At 38.0% G+C, this 6516-nt stretch overlaps 1 long non-coding RNA gene across 1 annotated transcript in view; it reads right to left on the bottom strand.

Moving 5' to 3' along the window:
- Positions 1–6516, bottom strand: part of LOC133252384 (uncharacterized) — a 148020-nt gene that overhangs the window by 99772 nt on the left and 41732 nt on the right. The window lies entirely within an intron of this gene.

The following is a 6516-nucleotide window of genomic DNA, read 5'->3' as shown; positions in this document are numbered from 1 at the left end:
TGTGAACTTTATCTCTTTTTAAGGAAATGTTATGAAAGCTTCCACCTGGAGCAGTAGTAAAAGAATCTGCCCACCAATTCACGAGACTCAGGTTCAATCCCTGGATTGGGAAGATCCCCTGGAGTAGGAAATGGTGACCCACTCCAGTATTCTTACTGGGAAATCCCATGGACAGAGGAGCCTTGCTGGTTACAGTCCATGGGGTCACAAAGAGTCTGACATGACTGAGCACTCACTCAATGAAAGCTTATTGCAAAAGTTGTTAGAATTTGACCATTATGCATAATTTTCAGTAAGAGTATCACAGACATTATATAATATAAAAATCTCTATAACATGAAATTCTAAAACTAAACATACCTAAAGATGTTCCTATTAATTCTGAGGAGGGGAGACTGAGGACTTTGAAAAATGGACTACATTGTATTTTATGATTTTACACAACTTCAAAAACACATTCTTACCAGTTATGTGATTTCAAGCTACTACATACCTTTGAGGTACTCAGGATATACTTTTTAATGATTTTCTTTCTCATCTTTTACTATCTTTATTTTCCCATCTGATTATTAAAAATATGCTCATGTAATTTTTCAGATAATCCTAGAAATGTAAAGGATAAAGTAAAAGCCACTGCCTGTCTCATTACACCATTTATCATCCATCCTTTTAGATGTTTCTGTGCATGTACATGAGCATAGGATGTCATTAGGACAGTATCATAAACACCCTGTATCCATTTTCTGTCCCTATAGAACAATTTACCAGCATTCCAATCTAGTCACTGTGAAGTTATCAGGTCCTGTAAGGAATGAGAAGTATAGGTCACTGTCATTCCCAAGATCCTTATGTACATAAAAACCTCCATGACAGTTGTTATTTTTCCACCATGTGAATGAGCTGGAGCGTTTGGTCCTGGTGGTCATCACTATAGCTATTTCAAGCTGACTTAAAATGAAGAACTAACTGTCAGGAAGCACAGAGTCACAGGCAGAATAAATTGAGGGGAACATGAAGATATACATACAAATCAAACTGACAAAAATTAAAGACAAAGAAAAATATTAAAAGTTAAAAAAGGGAAAGCAAAAAATAACATACAATGTAATTCCCATAGGGTTATCAGCTGATTTCTCAGCAGAAACATTGGCCAGGAGGGAGTGACATGATAGCTTTAAAGTGAAGAAAGGGAAGAAAGTGAATACCTAGCAAGGCTTTCATGCATTTGCCAGAAAAATCAAAAGCTTTACAGATAAGCAAAAGCTAAGAGAACTCAGCACCACCAGACCAGCTTTACAACAAATGCCAAAGGAACTTCTCTAGGTGGAAAAGAAAAGGCCACAGCTAGAAAAAAGAAAATTATGAATGGACAAGCTCACTGGTAAAGATACACATGGTAAACATAGGAAATCAGCCACTCCTAACTACGATACCAAAAGCATCAGTCGTGAGGAGAGCGCAATGCAGGGTCCTGGAGATGCATTTAAATTAAAAGACCAGCAACTTAAAATAATCGTGTTTATATATAGATGCTATATCAAAACCCGCTGATCACCACAAACTGAAAATCTACAATAGACACAAACATAAAAAAGGATCCATATACAACACTAAAGTTAGCTATCAAATTATCAGAGAGGAGAACAAAAGAGGAAGGGGGAAAAAAGGTTCGTAAAAACGAACAATTAACAAAGAGGTAATAAGGACATACCTATGGATAATTACTTTAAATGTAAATGAATTTAATGCTTTGAATGAGAGACACTGACTGGCTCAGTGGACAGAAACATAAGACGCTGTCTACACAAGCACCACTTCAGATCTAGGGACACATACAGACTGAAAATGAGGAGTTCGAAAAAGGTATTCCATGTAACTGGAAACCAAAAGAAAGCTAGAGTGGCAATACCCAGACAAAATAGACTTTAAAGACTGTTACAAGAGGCAGAGGAGGACACTATATAATGATCAAGGGATCAATCCAAGATGAAGATATACATGTATAAATATCTATGCAACCAACACAGGTACACCTGAATATATGATGCAAATAGAAACAGCCATACACAGGGAACAGTTGTCACTCAGCATGGTTTCCTTCAAATTTAAATTTAAATATTGACATGTCCACTTTAGGAGTCCCTCCCCCCAGTGTAAGAAAGTCTTTTATGCTTCCCTATGGATCAATGAAACTAAAAGCTGGTTCTTTGAAATGATGAGAAAAATGGATAAACCACTGAAGTTGCTCAGTCGTGTCTGACTCTTTGTGACCTCATGGACTGTAGCCCACCAGGCTCCTCCATCCATGGAATTTCTAGGTAAGAGTACTGGAGCGGGTTGCCATTTCCTTCTCCAGGGGATCTTCCCAACCTAGGGATAGAACCCGGGTCTCTCACACTGCAGGCAGACACTTTACCATCTGAGCCACCAGGGAAGCCCACTAGCCACACTCAGAAAGAAAAAAAAAAAAAGAGGATTCAAATCAATAAAATTAGAAATGAAAAGAGAGAAGCTACAACTGACACTACAGAAATAAGAAGGACCCTAAAAGACTACTGTGAGCAAGTATACACCAATAAAACGGAAAGCCAGAGGAAATGGGACAAATGCTTAGGAAGGTACCGAGACTGAATGAGGACGAAATAGAAAATATGAACAGACCAGTTATCAACACTGAAATTGAATCAGAAAATTTTAAACTCCAAACAAAAGCCCAGGACCAGATGGTTTCACAGGTGAATTCTACCAAACATTTGAAGAAGAGTTAACAATCATCCTTCTAAAACTATTTCAAAACAATTGCAGAGAAAGGAACAGTTCCAAACTCATTCTATGAGGCCACTGTCACCCTAATAACAAAACCAGACAAAGATATCACAAAAAAAGAAAATTATAGGCCAATATCACTGATGAACACAGATACAAAAATACTCAACAGAATACTAGCAAATCAACTCCAACAATACAATATAAAGATCACACACCATGATCAAGGGGATTTATTACAGGGGTGCTAGAAGTTTTCATTATTTAGAAATCAATCAATGTGATGCATTATATTAACAAACTGAAAAATTAAAACCGTATTATCATCTCAGATGCAGAAAAAGCTTTTAATAAAATTCAACATCCATTTATGATTAAAAACTCCTCAGAAAGTGGGCATAATGGGACCATATCTCAACATACTAAGGCCATATGTGACAAACCAGTAGCTTATCTCATATTCAACAGTGAAAAGCTGAAAGCATTTCCATTAAGCTCAGAAACAAGAAGATAATGTCCCCTCAACTTTTTTATTCTACATAGATTTGGAACTCCTAGCCATGCAATCACACAGGAAAAATAAAAGGAATCCAAGGTGGAAAAGAAGAAAGTAAAACTATCACGGTTTGCATATGACATGCTGCTATACGTAGAAAATCCTAAAGACCCTACCAGGAAACTATTAGGGCTCATTAATAAATTCTGTAAATTTTCAGGACACAAAATTCACATACAGAAATCTGTTGCATTTCTGTACACAAACAAGGAAATATCAAAAGAGAAATTAAGGAAACAATTTCATTTACTACAGTATCAAAAAGAATAGAATACTTAGGATTAAACCTACCTAAGGAGACAAAGACTTCTACTCCGAAAACTGTTAGATAATGATAAAAGATTTAGAAGACGACACAAGCAGGTATAAAGAGACACCTTGTTCTTGGACTGGAAGCATCAATATTGTTCAAATGATACTATTCAAGCCAATCTACAGATTCAATGCAATACCACTCAAATTACCAAAGACATTTTTCACAGAACTTGAGAAAATAAAATATGTATGGAGGGCTTCCCTGGTGTTCTGTTAAGTGGTTAAGAATCTGCCTACTGATGCAGGGGACACAGGTTCGATGCTTGGTGGGAATATCACATTTGCTGAGGGGCAACCAAGCGAGCCCGTGCTCCGCAGCAAGAGAAGCCACCACAATGAGGAGCCCGCGCACTGCAGTGACGCGTAGCCACTGCTTGCTGCAGCGAGAGAAAGCCCTCACACAGCAGCCAAGACCCAGCACAGCCAAAAGGAAACAAATAAATAATGTTTTTAATGTATGGAAACACAGAAGACCGCCCCCCCCCCCCCACCGCAAATACCCAAATCAATCTTAAGAAAGAAGAATGGGGCCGGAGGAATCATGCTCCCTGACTACTGATATAAGGGAGTCATCAGAACACTATAGAACTGGCACAAAAACAGAAATACAGACCAGTGGAATAGCATAGAATGCCAAGAAACAAACCCACAAATGTATGGTCAAGTGATCTGTGACAAAAGAGGCAAGAATATGCAATGGAGAAGAGACAGTCTCTTCAACAGGCGGTACAGGGAAAAGTGGACAGCTACATGTTAAAGAATGAAATTAATTAGAAAATTCGCTAATACCGTAAACAAAAATAAATTGGAAATAGCTTACAGATCTAAATGTAAGAATAGATACTATGAAACTTCTAAAGGAAATCTTAGGGAGAATATTCTTGGACATAAATGGCAGCAATATCTTTTTGGATCAATCCTAGACTAATGAAAATAAAAAGAAAAACAATAAATGGAACCTAATTAAATTTAAAAGCTTTTACAGAGCAAAGGAAACCATAAAAATGAGAAAAGACCACTTAGGGAATAGGAGACAATATTTGCAAAAGATGCTACTGACAAAAAATTAATTTCCAAAATATACGAAGAACTATTACAGTTTAACATGAAAAAAACAACCCAGTCAAAAAAAAAAAAAAAGGTCAAGAGACCTAAATAGACACTTCTGCAAAGAAAATATACATGGCCAACAAGCACATGAAAAGATGTTCAACATCACTATTTATTACAGAAATGAAAATCCAAATTTCAATGAAGTACCATGTCACATTGGTCAGAATGGTCATCATTAAAAAGTCTACAAAATAAAATTTTCCAGAGGGTGTGGAGAAAAAGGAACCCTCCTACATTATTGGTGGGAATGTAAGCTGGTATATCCATGTGGAAAATTCTATGTAGCTTATTTTTAAAACTAAAAGTGGAGTTGTTATATGATCCTGCAATCCCACTCCCGGGTGTATATATATGGAGAAAATTCTAGTCCAAATAGATGCATGCACCCCAATGTTCATAGCAGCACTATTTACATAGCCAAGACATGGAAACAACTTAAATGGACATCACAGATAAATGGAAAAAGAAAATCTGGTACATATTACTCAGCCATTAAAAAACAAAATAGAATGAAATAATGCCATTTGCAGCAACATAGGCAGACCTAGGTATTATATTAAATGAAGACAAAGAAACAAATATTGTATATCACTTATATATGGAATTTTTTTTTAATGATACAAATGAACTTATTTACAAAACAGGAAAAGAGTCACAGACATAGAACATAAAATTAGTGTTTCTAATGGGGATGGAGAGATGACAGGGAGAAGAAGAAGCTTACGCAGGAGTGTCTGAGATTAAAATATAAATGGCAACCCACTCCAGTATTCTTGCCTAGAAAAAATCCCATGGACAGAGGAGCCTGGAGGGCTACAGTCCATGGGGTCACAAAGAGTCAGACACAACTGAGCAACGGAGCATACGTAAGATAGATAAACAATAAGAACCTACTGTACAGCACAGAGAACTACATTCAATATCTTGTGATTACCTATAATGGAAAAATCTGAAAAAGAATACACATGTATGTATACATAACTGAATCACTTTGTTGTACACTTGAGACTAACAGAACATTGTAAATTAACTACACTTCAATGTTTTAAAATAGATACTTTGGAGTCTTAACCCCTAGTACCTAGGAGTATGACTTTATTTGAACACAAAGTCCTTACGGAGGTAACCAAGTTAACACGAGGCGATGAAGGTGAGCCCTGGTCTAATGAGACTGGTGTCCTTATAAGGAGTTTGACAGCAGGGGTGTGCACACAACAGGGAGACGCCACGTGAAGACCAAGGCCACATCATGGTGATGCAGCCACAAGACAAGGAACGTTCAACCATACCACACACCACCAGCATCTAGGAGAGAGACCTGGAACAGATTCTGGGTCACAGGTCTCGGAGAGAACCATGCCTGCCGATGCCTTCATCCTGTACTTACAGCCTCTGGACCTGTGGCTCGTCTCCATCATCACTTTTAAACGTGATACAGCTCCCAGCACAGGGCAAGCACTCAACAAATGTTTAGAGAATGACTGGGTCCAGAACACCTGGCCTTATAATTCATTCTGTACCCAAGAGTCCTAAGCCAAGCCTTTAAAAGGCAGCCTGAGCTGCGAACCTTGATCACTCATTCCTCCTGCGGTTGCTCCTGACAATTTCAAAGTCTGGTCTCTTTGATTTTCTAGCAACCAATCATCTCCTCAGCTTCTGATTCTTAGGTGAGCTGTCCCTAGCTTAGCCTTTGCCTACCCTTTCCCACCACACTGGCCATTCTCTGCCTTGAATTTCCAAGCACAGCCTCAGGTCCCCTGCATTCA

The sequence above is a fragment of the Bos javanicus genome, chromosome 8 (assembly GCF_032452875.1).
Source record: "Bos javanicus breed banteng chromosome 8, ARS-OSU_banteng_1.0, whole genome shotgun sequence".
Lineage (NCBI taxonomy): Eukaryota > Metazoa > Chordata > Mammalia > Artiodactyla > Bovidae > Bos > Bos javanicus.
This window is presented reverse-complemented; position numbering and strand designations above follow the sequence as displayed.